The sequence below is a fragment of the Sturnus vulgaris genome, chromosome 1, assembly GCF_052056855.1.
Source record: "Sturnus vulgaris isolate bStuVul1 chromosome 1, bStuVul1.hap1, whole genome shotgun sequence".
Lineage (NCBI taxonomy): Eukaryota > Metazoa > Chordata > Aves > Passeriformes > Sturnidae > Sturnus > Sturnus vulgaris.
This window is the reverse complement of record NC_142243.1, coordinates 12,618,102-12,632,226: the sequence shown is the minus strand read 5'-3', so window position 1 is coordinate 12,632,226 and position 14,125 is coordinate 12,618,102. Positions and strand designations below refer to the sequence as shown.

The 14,125-nt window shown below is 39.4% G+C and overlaps 1 non-coding gene across 1 annotated transcript; it reads right to left on the bottom strand.

The window, feature by feature from the left end:
• Positions 1-7,127: 7,127 nt before the first annotated feature.
• TRNAG-UCC (transfer RNA glycine (anticodon UCC)) lies at positions 7,128-7,199 on the bottom strand. Its single transcript has one exon. It is a non-coding gene; the product is annotated as a tRNA-Gly (tRNA).
• Between the last annotated feature and the right edge of the window lie 6,926 nt (positions 7,200-14,125).

Genomic DNA, 14,125 nt, shown 5'->3' with positions numbered 1-14,125 from the left:
ACCCCTGTGCTGTGAAGTGAACACCTGAGCATGCTCTGGTACTGCTGGTCAAAGTAACAGTCAAATTCAAGTCCCTGGCCCTTGCACTCCAGGTATTCAGACTCTAGTTTGAATGCTTTTTCAGAAGGAATCGCCATGAGGACCCTTTCTTCAGGAAAATTGAAAGGGAAAATAGCTTTTAGTGAAAAATAATAATGATTTTGTCAGTATGTATCTCAGGGCAGTAATTAAAGGTTGTCCCCTCTCTTCCTTTTTCCTCTAGAAATGTCACTGTGCAATGTGATGTGATGACATGACTTGATCTCCTGAAGGCTGTATTGCTGCCTCATCTTCACTGTGCCCTCTTCTGACTGTGCCTGAATTTAGTCCCACTGTGATTTCAGTTTAAACAGATGGAGTTGTCTAAAAGCACTTTGAAGACTGGGTTACCTGTTCTAATGGAGAACATAATGAAAGGACTTGCTTACAGCTTCAAGTGCACAGCAGTTCTGTGATGGTCAACAACTCTGTGATGTCATGTCCATTAATTTAAAACAATGGACAAAAAATGGACAAAATTACTTGTCAGAGATGTCAGAAAGAGAAAGAACTCACAGAACAATAGAAAACTGTCAATGGTCTGCTTTCAACTAGATGACTGACTGCAGGGCTGCCAACGTTTTTACATGCAGAAATGGATAGCAAAACAGAGAAATTAACATCAAAAAACATAAGAGGTTCAGAAGTTTTAAGCAGAAGGAAGTATTGAAAATATTGGAACTTGTTAGAAAGGTGACGAGAAAAAGATGAAAAGGTGAGTGATGTCATATTGAGGAATTAAATTGGGAGCTCTCACTTAGTCTTTACAATAAAGTCATCTGCATAAAAGATCAAGGGGCATTTAATGAAAGGCATCAGATCTAACACTTAATAAATGAAATACCTTTTCTTTATTACCTTGTAAACACTGTTGTAACAAAATGTTACTGAGGCCATGAGCTTAGCAGGATTCAAGGAGAAGTAGATTTCATATGGGAACATATGCCATAATGCTAGATGGGAAGGCTTATTTTTGAAGAAAGGTAATCCTTCCATTCCTCGTGAATTAAATAAAGCCACTGGAAGAAATTTTCACTTTCTGGTCTGACATGGGGCAATACTTCTGTTTTTATGGAACAAATTTGTCATGGAGTTAGCTGTTCACACATTGATCAGGCCAATGTGTCTTCTGAAGTTGTCACCTCTCAGATGGGTGATACTGACCTTCAGGTTACACTCAGTAACTAAACTTTTCTTCTAGTCCAGCACAAAACGTGGCTTAAGAGAAACAGTTTTCATGTTATATATCAGCAAACCTTGGGACAGTGCTAGTCTTTCTTGCAAGTTACTTCACTTAGATGAGTGTCAGCAAGTTTCCCACACTGACTGAGATGTGGAAAGCTGTTTGACCCACTTCTTTCTTCTTTCAGAAACACTTTTATTTCCCCAGTGGTTTATAAGTTAAAAAGTACAAAATCCAAACTCTGAATAATTCCGAGTCAAATAAACAAATGCAGACTTGTGAATAATATATATAAATTATATTGTAATATATGTATATAATGTATATTCTCACAGATCTACACATAGCTATGTATATATAAATGCATATTCATTCATAGATATGTATGTTACATGCGCATGGGAGTATATATACACCCCAAACTTTACCTTCCCTCCAATTTCTTGCATGCCATTAATAAATACAATGAATTTATATTATATTTCAACTCCATCAATGTGAAAAATCACCTTATGACACATTGACTTTGTAAGCAACTCCTCTGAACACAGGACTGCAGACGCCAAATGTTGTTTTACAGAGATAGGGTGTGCAACTTGAATTCAATAATATTTTAAAAAAATAGCTGTCCCAGAGGAAGAAATTATTTCTCTTGCAAAATCAGCAGTGTCAAGAAACAAATGTTGTGAGGTGACAGCTACATAGCTTATTTGTTCTGTGGTTTATTTTGAATGCCTGTCTTTTAATTTTTCTAGTTCTCTAAGGCAAGTCACACTACATGCTAGCTGAGATGGAAAAACTGGGCTTTTTGGAGTAACAGTCTAAAAATAAACCTATTTTTTCCCCCATTTTTTTTCACACAATTACTTACAGAATTTGTAAAACCAATAAGACTCAGAAAAAATTACAAACTTACTGAGTCTTAAGTACATGGAGGAGAGTCCTTGCTTTGAGTTCATTTTGGGTTCAAGCCCTTATTTCCCAGGTGGATGAAATTCAATGAAACCCAAAAGAAAAAAAAAAGAAAAAAGTTGCTCTTAAAACAAACAAGTCTCAAGAAGCAAAACAGTTTAACATTGAATCTGTCTTTCGATAGCAAAAACACATGCCCAGAGTGTCTGTGCCTCCATTCTAACAATGGAGGAGGTTTTGGAGGTTTTGAAGGATGTTTATTATTCTCAGGAATAGAGACAAGAAAAGATGTTATGCTTTCTCTCTGCTCAGAGAGATTATGACTGACTCTGATATTGACAATTTGGTTAGATGGCAAGGAAAATGGGAGCAGGCAAGCCAACAGGTATGGCCAAGTACAGTAGGAAACCTCTTTCTGGAACTCGGACACAGGACACTGGATCAGGCAAGTGCGTGGTGGAACAGAGCAGTCTCAGGGTAATGTTTGTGGAGAAGGAGCTGTGACCCCTGGCAGGGCTGTAGGACACATGGGCAGCTGGGAGGCCAAGGAGCCAGGAGTCAGGGGAGCAGGGATGCCTGAGGAGCAGGGTGCTGAGGAGCAGGGGGGGCTGGGGAGCAGGAGGCTGACAGGCTGGTTACACTGCAGGAGGATGTTGTTCCCATGTTCCAGCAGAAGGCCAGTGAGGCTGGGAGTAGGTGTTGGGGCACAGATTGTCTTTCTACTCATAATCAAACACACTGTGCCTTGTTGGTGCCAGGGTGGTGCATGGCGCAGACCGTGGGGATTAATCCCCCCATCTCCTGCCCAGGGGCTTGAGGGTGTCCCTGCATGGGCTGGGCTGGGTGGCCTCTGCCCTATGCATCCTTCAGGAGACCACGGCTGCTGCTGCAGGAGCTGAGCGCTGGCACCAGGAGCTGGGCAGGTGTCAGGGCTGTCCCCATGCCCTGCTCTGGCGTGTCTCTGCTGCCCTGCTCATCCCCAGCAAGAGAACATGGCTTTGGCTCATCTCACACAGCCATTCTCTCCTGCTTGGGCAGAGCCTCATGCATCAGATACAATCTGGGTTGTTGGTTTTTAAGGTTTGGCTTTTTTTATTTAGACAAACCCAGACAACTGCTCCATGCATTCTGTTTCCTGTTTTAAAATATGACTTTGTGAATTAATATGCATTAACTTGTTAAAAATCATAATTCTCTATTTTCTCTGCATGGGCATCCCTTTCCTCTCAAACTAAAAAAAAGAAAAAATATTGGGCCAAGTTGTCTTCTCCCCTGTCATTTGTGTTTTATCAGTTTGAAGTTGCTAAGTGATTTTCTAGCTTGAGCTTACACATGTGGGTAGTGCGCTGTGTCAGACAACCAACGGCATTAACTCCTGCAAGACCACCGTACAGCCTGATTTTTAATGACCAGGGGTTACTTCAAAAGCTTTCCACAAGTCTGTCTGAGCATGGACAGTTCAGCTAAAAAGTTAGATTTTCATAAGGTTCTGAGGTTCAACTCAGTGCTGAATTTAGCACTCTGTACACAGAGAAAGACCATGTGTTGGGGATGATGGAAGACCAAAAGCAGGGACAATTGGGTCATTGTGGAGTCATGCTGGATGCTTCAGAAGCAAATCAAAATGTGAACAGCACAACAGATTTGAACTGCTGAAGTTCCTTATCTTGCTTCCCAATAAATTCATGATTTAATGGCTAGATAATGCAGAAAAGGAAAGATTACAACCTAGGGAAAGAAAAAAAAGTGCATTTGCATTATCCTGTCTGCTTTATCAGCATATGAGTCAATGAAGACTGAAGGTATTGTCAGGCAATATATTTTCTCAAGAACTTGAGGGTTTCCTAGGTTCAGGCATGTGAAAATTACCATGTTAGAGATGACTTTGTCTCTTCTAATGCCCAGTGTTGAAAAGTGATCGTGAAATAGGATGCACACAAATCTACAGGGACCAGACCCTTTGATACTTTGAAAATTATTTTTACAGTACTTTTAAAATTTCTTTTGTTATTTTAATACCAGTAGTTTTTTTTTCAATTTGTGACCCAGAGCATAAACATTCATGGTCTTCTTCCTCTGCTGATTTCTTTTAATAATCTGCAGCTATTTTTTTAGAAAAAGGCTACGTCAGTGGAATGTATGATGATATAGTGTGAGCTAAGTTTATCATGACAAAAGATACATCAGTTTGATGTATTAACCCAGCACTGCCTCAGAGGCAGTGAATAATTAGTGTAACCTGGCAATGAACAATATAAACTGAACCACAGAGATCGTTGGTGTTATCATCTTATGTTTCTGTAATGCAGAAAGGACACCAGGTTATCATGATTATAGCAGCAGGAGAGTTTGTAGAATGAGCTCATGTGTAAATAGTTGCTCAAAAACACTGTGAACATTTATGAGGCTCATTATTTATCATTAATTATTTAACTGCAGGTCCCCATGTGGGCAGCGAAATTCTGCTGATTTACTACTTATCAGGAATAAATTACCACTTACAACTTGAGGTTTTCATGCTTTTCCTTTTGTCATCATAAATAAACTAAACTAATAAGACTGTTTCCTTCTTCATATTAAACTGACTGCAGGCAAGAGGGTTTTTGGCAAGTGACCTAATGTGAGACAAAATATAGGATAAGTGAAAAATTGTGTATTTTCATGAAAGCTCAGACTGTTTGCAGTAGATCTGAGAACTCAGCAAGAGATCAGTACTTGCTTACATTTACAGTGTTTGTGCAGATTTTTGAAACTGCTCATCAGCCACAATTAAAGCCAGATATTTTTCTGAGGAGCAGTTTCAAATTTTCCAGCTAACTGAAGTTATTTTAGCACCTAATTGAGGACCAATAGTGAAATTCTTATTCTGGCATCACTCGGATTCTCAAAACTGCTGTTCAGCTGCTGGCTAATTCTTAAGGTGCTCTGTTGCTGGCAGCAAGTCCCTAAAGATGCCACTGGGGGCCACAATAGAAGTAAATCCTGATATCCTGAGATAGCTTCCAGCCCTTCTTGATGCTTCAACCTCAGAAGGATTCAAACCCCACGTAGCCTTCAGTGCAGCTTTGGCAGGTCTCCTGACTAGGCAGGCATGACCTGAGGGATGACAGTATTCCACATCACTGTACCCAAGACATGGCCACCTAGAGTTGCACAGATCATTTGCTCATTTACACCTACATGCTGCATGCATACCCACAGAAATTTGGGTAATCCCAAAGCCCAGAAGCTGGTGCACTCTGCAGCCAAGAAGGCAGCTCTGATTTGCTTAACTTGGCCATGATGGCTCAGTAGTCAGCTCAGGGCTAAACCCTGTCAGGACTTGCATCCCACCCGGAGAGCACACTTGCATTGCAGTAGTGTGGTGGTTTGTATAAATTTCCTGAAATAGTTCTCTGCCAAGACCTGGACAGCCTCCTTTGGACCTGACAAAGACTAATTCAGTGTCTGATTTTTAACATTGACACATTATTACACGAATGGGAAAGTTTATGTGTCTTTGTGAAACACATATATAAAGACAAAAAAAACCTCGGGAAAGCTCTTTTTCCCTTCCAGCCTCACTACAGGTAACACTGGCCTGGGCCCCTCCACTCAGCCCATAGGCCTGGCTGGGCCCGGGCTGGGGATGGGCTCTGATGCAGGACCTGGTTTTGGCCAGGGGCCCCGATAGAAAGGGAGAAGGGAGGCCCACATGGCTGTTAAGATCTTAGTTTCCCCCACCCTGGTGTGGCCAGGAAGCCCATGGCTCAGCAGAACCCAACCCTGCCACTGGCCCAGAGCAGCTCTGGGCCCGCCGGGCCTGCCCCGCTGCCCATGCGGCCTGAGGGAGAGACAGCTGGGCCCGTTCTGGGCAGGGGAGAGGGAAGAGCATTAGCCCATGGCTGGAATTGAATGTAGCAAACGCCAGAAAACAACCATGGAGCCAGAACAACCACCGCCACTTTCCGGCTGGGCCCTTACAATCCTGGCCCAGCCCCACCGTGGCCTTGAAAGACTCTTTATCGTATATAGCTCAAAAATGCCACCTGGCAGAGATCACAGGCCCATCCACTGCCCGGGCAAGGTATTAACTCTTTCACCGCCCAGAATGAGAATTGCAGACACTTTGTTCCCTCTCCTGAGTGAAAAGAAAAAGACCAAGATGAAGATATGCACATAAACAGCATGAAAACACCAAGGTCAAAAAAAAAGGAAGAGTCAAATCCCAAATGAGGGAAGCAGGAGAGTGGTGGACTGAAACATCTCTTTTTTAAGCTATGGAGAAGAAACTCTTGTTTCCCTATAAGACATAGAGATATATTGTGGAATGGATGAATGTTCTAACTCTAAATATGAGCAGAGGCGTTTGTGCAGGGTAAGCAGATATTGAAATAGCTGTGAACCCATAAGTTTGAATAGAGAGGCAAGAAGAAAACCCCTGCTGCCCCCCAGGGAAGCGATGTTTTCAAGATGAGGAGAGCTTTTGTTTAAACTGTTGTAGGTCTTAAAGTGTGCCCCATAAGTTGACAGGTCCTCGATAACAATTGTGGGAAGACTGTTAGTCAAGGAAGGGATTTGTACATAGTGATCAAATTTCCATTCTCCCAGGTGGCTGATTCACTGTGACATGGAGGCCACAAGAAAATTGTTTCTTGTGGAGAAATCTCCATAGACTGAAGTCTCCTCTCCCAAGTAAATTGGTGAAAGACTATTTTCAAAGATGGTAAACTGACTGATTTGTTTCTGTACATTGTCAGCGTGAAGAGAAGAAGTTGTGGGGGAAGAAGAAATGTTCTTAAGGTTTTATTCTAAGTTTTATTATTTTTTTCTGATTGTTTCTAGTAATAAGGTGTTTCTTTGTACCCTTTAAAGTTTGAACCTGTTTTGCCTTCCTCCTAATCCTGTCTCACAGCAGGAAGTCCTAGTGGGTGCACTGGCGATTTGCCAAATGCTCAATCCGCAATATAAGTGATGCGTTGGCCGGGAATCGAACCCGGGTCAACTGCTTGGAAGGCAGCTATGCTCACCACTATACCACCAACGCTCCTTGGATAGCCCTGGAGACGGCTCAGGGCTGAAGCCTGTCAGGACTTGCATGCCACCCTGACAGCACACCTGTATTGCAGTAGAAGCGCTGCTAAGGTCGGTAACATATCCCTACACCTGGCTGTAAACCTCTGCTGACCCAGATGTGTGTTTGAACAACTAAACCCCACCTAAATCTCTGACTCTCTACAGACAGGCTCCTCTAATATGACTGCAGCCCTTTGCGATGGGGTCTTTGATACATGAAATAAGCAGGTTTTATAAAGAGGTTCAGTTTTGTCCCTGTAGAACACAAGGGTGTTTTATCTGAGCCAAACATTGTGTTTGAAAATGTGATGTCATCTATATTATTTTCTTTTATATATATCAAAAATGTGTATACCTACCATGTACCCAGTATACATATATTTTTGCACATGCATACATTATATATTTTTAATTACATGTACACTGACAGATACAAACACACACACACACACAATTATACGAAATTATGGTCTATCAGATTTAAATCTTTGCCTGGCATGGGTGGAATACCTTTTTTATTCTACTCCAGTTTTTCTTGCAGTGTTGTATAATTTCTGTGTCAACTGCTACCTATTCTGATGCAATGTTCAAAAAACCTAGGTTACAAATTAATCTCAAAAATTTTCCCTTACCTTATAGAACTTGAGAAATCAAGGAGTAAGCCAGATGTTGCATTTTAATAGTGTTATTCACACATAAATTATAAAAGATGCATTTTTAGTTTAATAGATGTGTTAATAATAAATCAGATATGCTACAGCTGACTCAGTTGCATGTTACAACACTTAGGAGTGAGATAGCAACTCTGCAAAAATGAGTGCCTACTTATTTAGGATAACTTGAAGGATACTTGCAAAATATGTTACTCAAAACAATTTTTTTTTTTCATTTGTAGTTGGTATTTTAAAATCAAATTTAATATATACCTGCAGGAGAAAATGGCTAGTTTTGTGTAATTGCAATAAAAATGTCATTCTTGGGACTAATTATGTATATAAAACTGTTTGGGCCTTCATCAAATATGTGTGCATAGGGTGTCATTGTGAACATTGGCAGTATTATCCTAAAAGAAAAACATGTCACCAAATTGTACTGGAAAATGAGATTTTTTTACCAGCAGCCTTAAAAGAGAATTTGTGATATTTTTGTTGCTAAATTTCATCTCTTTTCTTCATGTTGATCAGAAAGTTTTGGGGCCGTGCTTCCTTCTGCTAAATTCAAAATGCCTACATAACTAAGGGAAAGCAAAACCTGATATATGCAATTTTATCCACTTGGAAATACAGTGATTTTAGCCCATTCTGTACTCACATGCATGCTGATGTGGGTACCTCTTTCTTATTACCTGTGAAGACACACACAGGCCATCCCTGCAGAGTTTATCCTCCCACCACAGTCAAATTGATGTGAAAGGTCTTGCCAGTGGGTTATTTAAATCCTGATATTCTGTTCTGGCTTGTCAAGAATGCAGGGTATAAATCTCCTGGCACTTATCTTTCTACACTGCCCAGTAACATTTTCTACTGCTTCTGTCTCTCCTCATGACATTTCCTGAAGAGCTTAAACTGAAAGTGCTAATTATTAATTTAGGGCTAGATTCTGGCTCCTACAGCCAGAGGCATGCTGCAGGGAATGCAAAGGGACTCCAAATTCTTATATGCACGTTCCCTACCACTGAGATCCCCACACATCCACTCCTTGACTCACATTAGGAAATCCTCATGATTCTTTTTAATCAAACCTTTCCACACCAGTTGTTATTTAAAATTGCAAATAAAAAATCAGATTGTTAAAGTTTGAAATTATTTTTTTTTCCCAAACATGTAAGTACATTTGTTCAGATTGAACAATAGATTGGATTAATCACTGGTGAGGGTTTTTTTTTTTCACATCACAGGGGGGATTTAGCTCTAGGAAAGAAATATTTCATCATCCTGAAGCCCAGTAAAGCTCAGTGTTATTATGTCAGTATAACAGGTTAACTGAGGCATAAAGGTGAAGTGACTTGCCTAAGGTCATGCGATAGATCAGTGGCAGAACTGTAAATCATAGAATCACGTAGAGTAATTTAAATCCCTGAAAAATGCCTTGTTCCATAAGATTTTCTTACTCCCTCTTGTCAAGAATACATAGTTTAGGCTTTCTTTGGCAAGCAGAAAGCCCTCTACTCTTTCACTTAATGGATTCCCAAGATAAAGTGTATTCACTGACCTGGCTCTAACAGAAAAAACTCTCAGGCCAAAAAGAAAGAGACTGTTTTGTTAAAAACAGTCCTTGAATTTCCTACAACTTCAACATGGATTGACTTACATATTTTTACAAATCTACTTATTTGTTAGGTAGTCAGCTCTTATTTCTCTTGTTACCAAGTCTCTTCCTCCAGCAGTGTCTCTTCCTACTTCTCTGCTGTATGAATTACTTTCTCCATTGACAATTTTTCCTATAATAGACTCTTATCTTCATTTACAGCCACATTCTTAATGCATGCTGTGGTAAATCAGAGGTTCTGGTTATTCAAAGCTTATGACTTGTGATGGAATAATCCCTCTAAATACATTAAAAAATCCTCTGGCTTTCACCATCTCCTCCTTTAAATCTTTCTCAAGTTCTTCCTCTGAAAACATGTCTGCTCAGGAATTGTTTGAGAGAGTGAAGATGAACTGAGGAATCTACTGCTGAATGCTGTTAATTTTATAATACCTCAAATGCCAAATGTTTATAGTTTTATGTGTTTCACTGTATTCTCTCTTGTCTCTACCTTATGAATAAACCAGGCACCTGCATTGGACTCATTCCTTTCTTTTTCAATTAGCTCAAAAGTTGATGCCATAAAATGGAACAATATGTGAACATATCAGCTTTCAACAAAAATGGTTCTTCATATTGGCAGCAAGAAGAAAGACCCAGGAGTCTTCTCTGGTGTATAGTTATTGGCACAAATTAATGATATCTTGATGGTGTAGAGTTTTAATTTCTCACTAGGAAAAAAGGGGTATAAACAAAGTCTTGAGGAGGTCAAGCAAATATAAAGTAGGTATCAGAGACCTTCACCATTCTCTCTGTTGTTCTGTCCACATTCAGGGCCAGAGGCTGATGGGTCAAGGGCACCTGGCAATGCCAGGCTACACCAAAGCAGTTTTAATGAAGAGATCCAAGTTATTTGAAGGGTGAGTTTGTGTCTGGGTCAGGGGGGTTAGTAGAGACTAGGGAGGAGCTAGAAGAAAGGTTTGATTACCTCTTCCCTTTGCCAAACTTCGAGGTTGATTTAGAATATAGGGATCATTTCATTTGCTTTGTAGTTTCTGACTGCTACAAAAGGAACTTTGAGTGAAATATTCTGGATTTGTTCTTTGTCAGGAAAATCTGACATTTGATTTTCACCCCTGCTGTATTATCAGGCACATATTTATCTCTTGAGGATTAGTCTAGTGTAATGATTTATGTTAGACAACTTGGAAAATGAAAGCACTGCAGAATGGTGGTACATGGAACTTACACTGATGGCAGCAAAACAAATTGTTTGTATTTAGTGGAGTTGACCTGAAGTTATGCATTCCTTAGTATTTTGAAGCCTACTTCAGGGACTGCATCTCTCCTACTGAGATAAAACCACAGTTATGGACAGCAGAACTGCTCAAACTATCATTCTTCTAGTATGAATATAAATGGGCATTTTCACAAATAATTTTTATAGTAAATTAGTGACTATGGAAATTTGCCAAGACAGGTCAATCACAGAATACATTTCTTCATGCGTTGGTGAAAAAAAAAAAAAAAGACACTTATGGAAAAGACCCAAGTATTCTTTTCTCCATGTGTGACTTGTAGGGTTGTAGGGGGAAAAGAGAGAGAGAGAGAGAGAGGGAATGCTGGCAAAAAACAGGAAGTATTTTTTAGGTGCCTAGAACATCACAGAAATAACAAATTGAGGAAATTACTCACATTAGTAAGCTTGGCACCACATGCTTAACTATTCTTAAAGTTGTTTATTCTCAAGTAAACAAAGAATTAGGTTTATATTGCTTCTCTTGATAATATTACAAAGGCGGGCTTCATTCCATTCTTGCAGCCAGAGCCTTACACAATTATTGTCAATGAAGCCCTAATGAAACTGTAATCCTTTATTCTGTGTGGGGTCTCTTTGTATCAAAAGCTGCTGGTTATGGAAGGAATTAAGGGATGTCTGTGCCAGCTGAATAGGTTTGCACGAAAATGCACCTTGCAGCAGACAAAGGGAAAAGATTTGGATGACTCCCCAAGAATCCCAGCAGTGGCTGAAACACAGATTAGATGCCATCATTGAGAAATTGTTCTAGATTTATATACAGTCAACAGCAAACTTTACAAGGCCCATATAAAAAACTGTGCTGCTGTACAACATGTGCACCCACTATTTGTCATCTTGAAAGAAGCTTAAATTTTCCTGAGCTACACCAACAGAGCCAGGGATTCAGAGCTCAACAAATACGCAATTTAATGTTTATGAGGATCATGGGTCCCAATATTTTTCCTAGTGCTTAATCTTTATCCATGCTGTTTAATGACTGAGGAATTTCCCATTGAAGGCAGAAAACCCTTTTGGATCATTTTTGTTTAGACTTCAGCACTTTTAGAATAATTTGCAAAGCTAGGAGTCTATGGAGAGGAGTTCTCTGATGTGGTATGTTCAATTCCACCATTTAAAAAAATAAACATTGACCAGATTACTATTCAATCTTACACAGGGTGTATAGAATGGAGCTACCTGGGTTTTTAGGAGCTATGGTGAGTCAAAAATACATCTTGATAAGACTAAATTTTTTGAAAATTCAGGCTGAATTAGAAAAATGTGACATCTGCAAAAAATTATGAAAAAGCAATTTGAATTTCTACTCTTCTGTAGCTTCTCACAAATCACTGAACATTTTAAACTGACTAGATTGTCTCCCCCACCATGAAGGGAAATATCTATTTTTTACAAGAAAACTTAGTAAATTAAAATTTTTGTTCACTTAAGAGAGGTGTTCTGTTTTTATTTAGCAATTTAACTACCAAAAGAAAGATAATAACTTATTCTCATTACTTTAAAAGCTCTAAATTTTGCACTGCTCTCAATGTTCTGTAAAATAGTCCTTTGCCTCATGTGAGATACCAGGTATCATAATAAGCAAATAAAAAATTAATGCTCAGAATTCATGCATAATGATAAAGTTATCCAGATAGGAAATGGAGACAAGCCCCTATTTGTATCAGAACTTCAGCTTCTCATGCAGAGGGACTGACAAGTTGTTATGACTGAAATCCCAGATGGTTTCTCTGGAGCTATGACTTGCACTAATCTTTAACAAGAGAAGAGCAGAAAAACCCCTTTAAATTGCAGGGGTTTTTAAATTCCCAATGGAATTACTGTAATAGAAATAGCAACAATAATAAATTAGATTCTCTTAGTGCCATGTTGAGCATTGACTGAACGTATCCTCTAGAGACGCAGTGTGGTATTTGCATCATGTTGTAGTCAGAAATATGCTGGTACATTTTCTTTAGAAACCAAGCTCTTTTCTACATACCTATGTGTGTAATTTATATATTTTCCTCAAAAATCTTCTCAAATTAATCTGTGGTAAGGCCTAACTTGCAAAGGTCTTCTTGTTAAAGACTCATTACTGTTATATCTGGAACCCTCTCCCCAGTCTCCTTTTACCATGACATTTCTATTCACTACATGAGAATTCTAGTTTTCTTGTAAGCCAGAGCTTTACATGTGTCAGAGCCACTGGAGGGTAAACCTCACCCTCTACCAGTCTTCCTTCTTCAGTTCCAGCTTTGCCTTTTTTTTTCTTGTTATGATGTCTTTGTAACTCACTCTTCTAAATGGCATGAAAGTTAAATTAGGAGGTGTTCCCCATTGTACTGCTCTAAAGACACAGAGATGATGTTGCTGTATTTATGATGGTTTAGCAGGTTTTCCTTAACTTTCAGTTCTTTGTACTTGCCTCGGAGTCGTGCAGGAAGAGGAGCTGTGGCATTCACATGTGTCTAAGTTGTGTGGTGACTGCTCCTTATTATGGTTGCCATTTAAAAAAATTTCACCTTGTGGTTTCTATCATAGAGAAAAACTATTCCAATAGGATTAGTGAAGGATTTTTCTGGGATAGGATGAGAAGAACAAACTGTTTTCCTTATCCTACAAATAATAGGTTAGCTGCAGTGAAGAAAGAGTCTGGAATTTCCAAAAGTAAGGTAGAGTAGGGTGTTGTCCTTTTCTGTTCCTTGAAGCTCCAGAGCAATTTTATCTTGTCAAAGCATAATAATCTCAGTTGTGCCTACACAGCATGACTGAGCCCTGATGTTCAAAGTTGCTCTAAGCGGGGAATCTGTCCTTGTTCAATATGTTAAATGTTGTGCCCTTTGTATTCTTCTATAAATAATTGACCGAGTTTTAAAAAGGAAATACTTTGCAAACTAGTGGGGATAAAAAATATAGGAAAATACTAGCAAGAACCAAGGAGGAATTTAGAGTGGGTTTGCATGGCTAGGATTTATGAAATGCAGTTAATAATACTGCATCTTGCACAAACATGTTGTTGATTGACTAGCCTCCCTGGATCTGAGTTGGGGGCCATGGAGAGTGCCTTTCTGCAGTCAGTGTGAAAAATAAAACATGTCAAATAATTATAGTAATAATGCAAAGAGCTGAGGATGCAATGTAAAGTTTCATATTAAATCAAAGTCAAAAGTGCCTCTTGGCCTGGCCTGTTAATGCTTTCTGTAACCGTAAAATTTGGCTGCACTTGTGCAATACAATACTGGTGAGAAAACACTATGATTATTACCATGCTCTCTGAAGACAAATCCTAAAGCTGAACAACCAAGGTATGTAAAGCAATGGCAATTTATTTTCCTAACCAGAAAGAAACA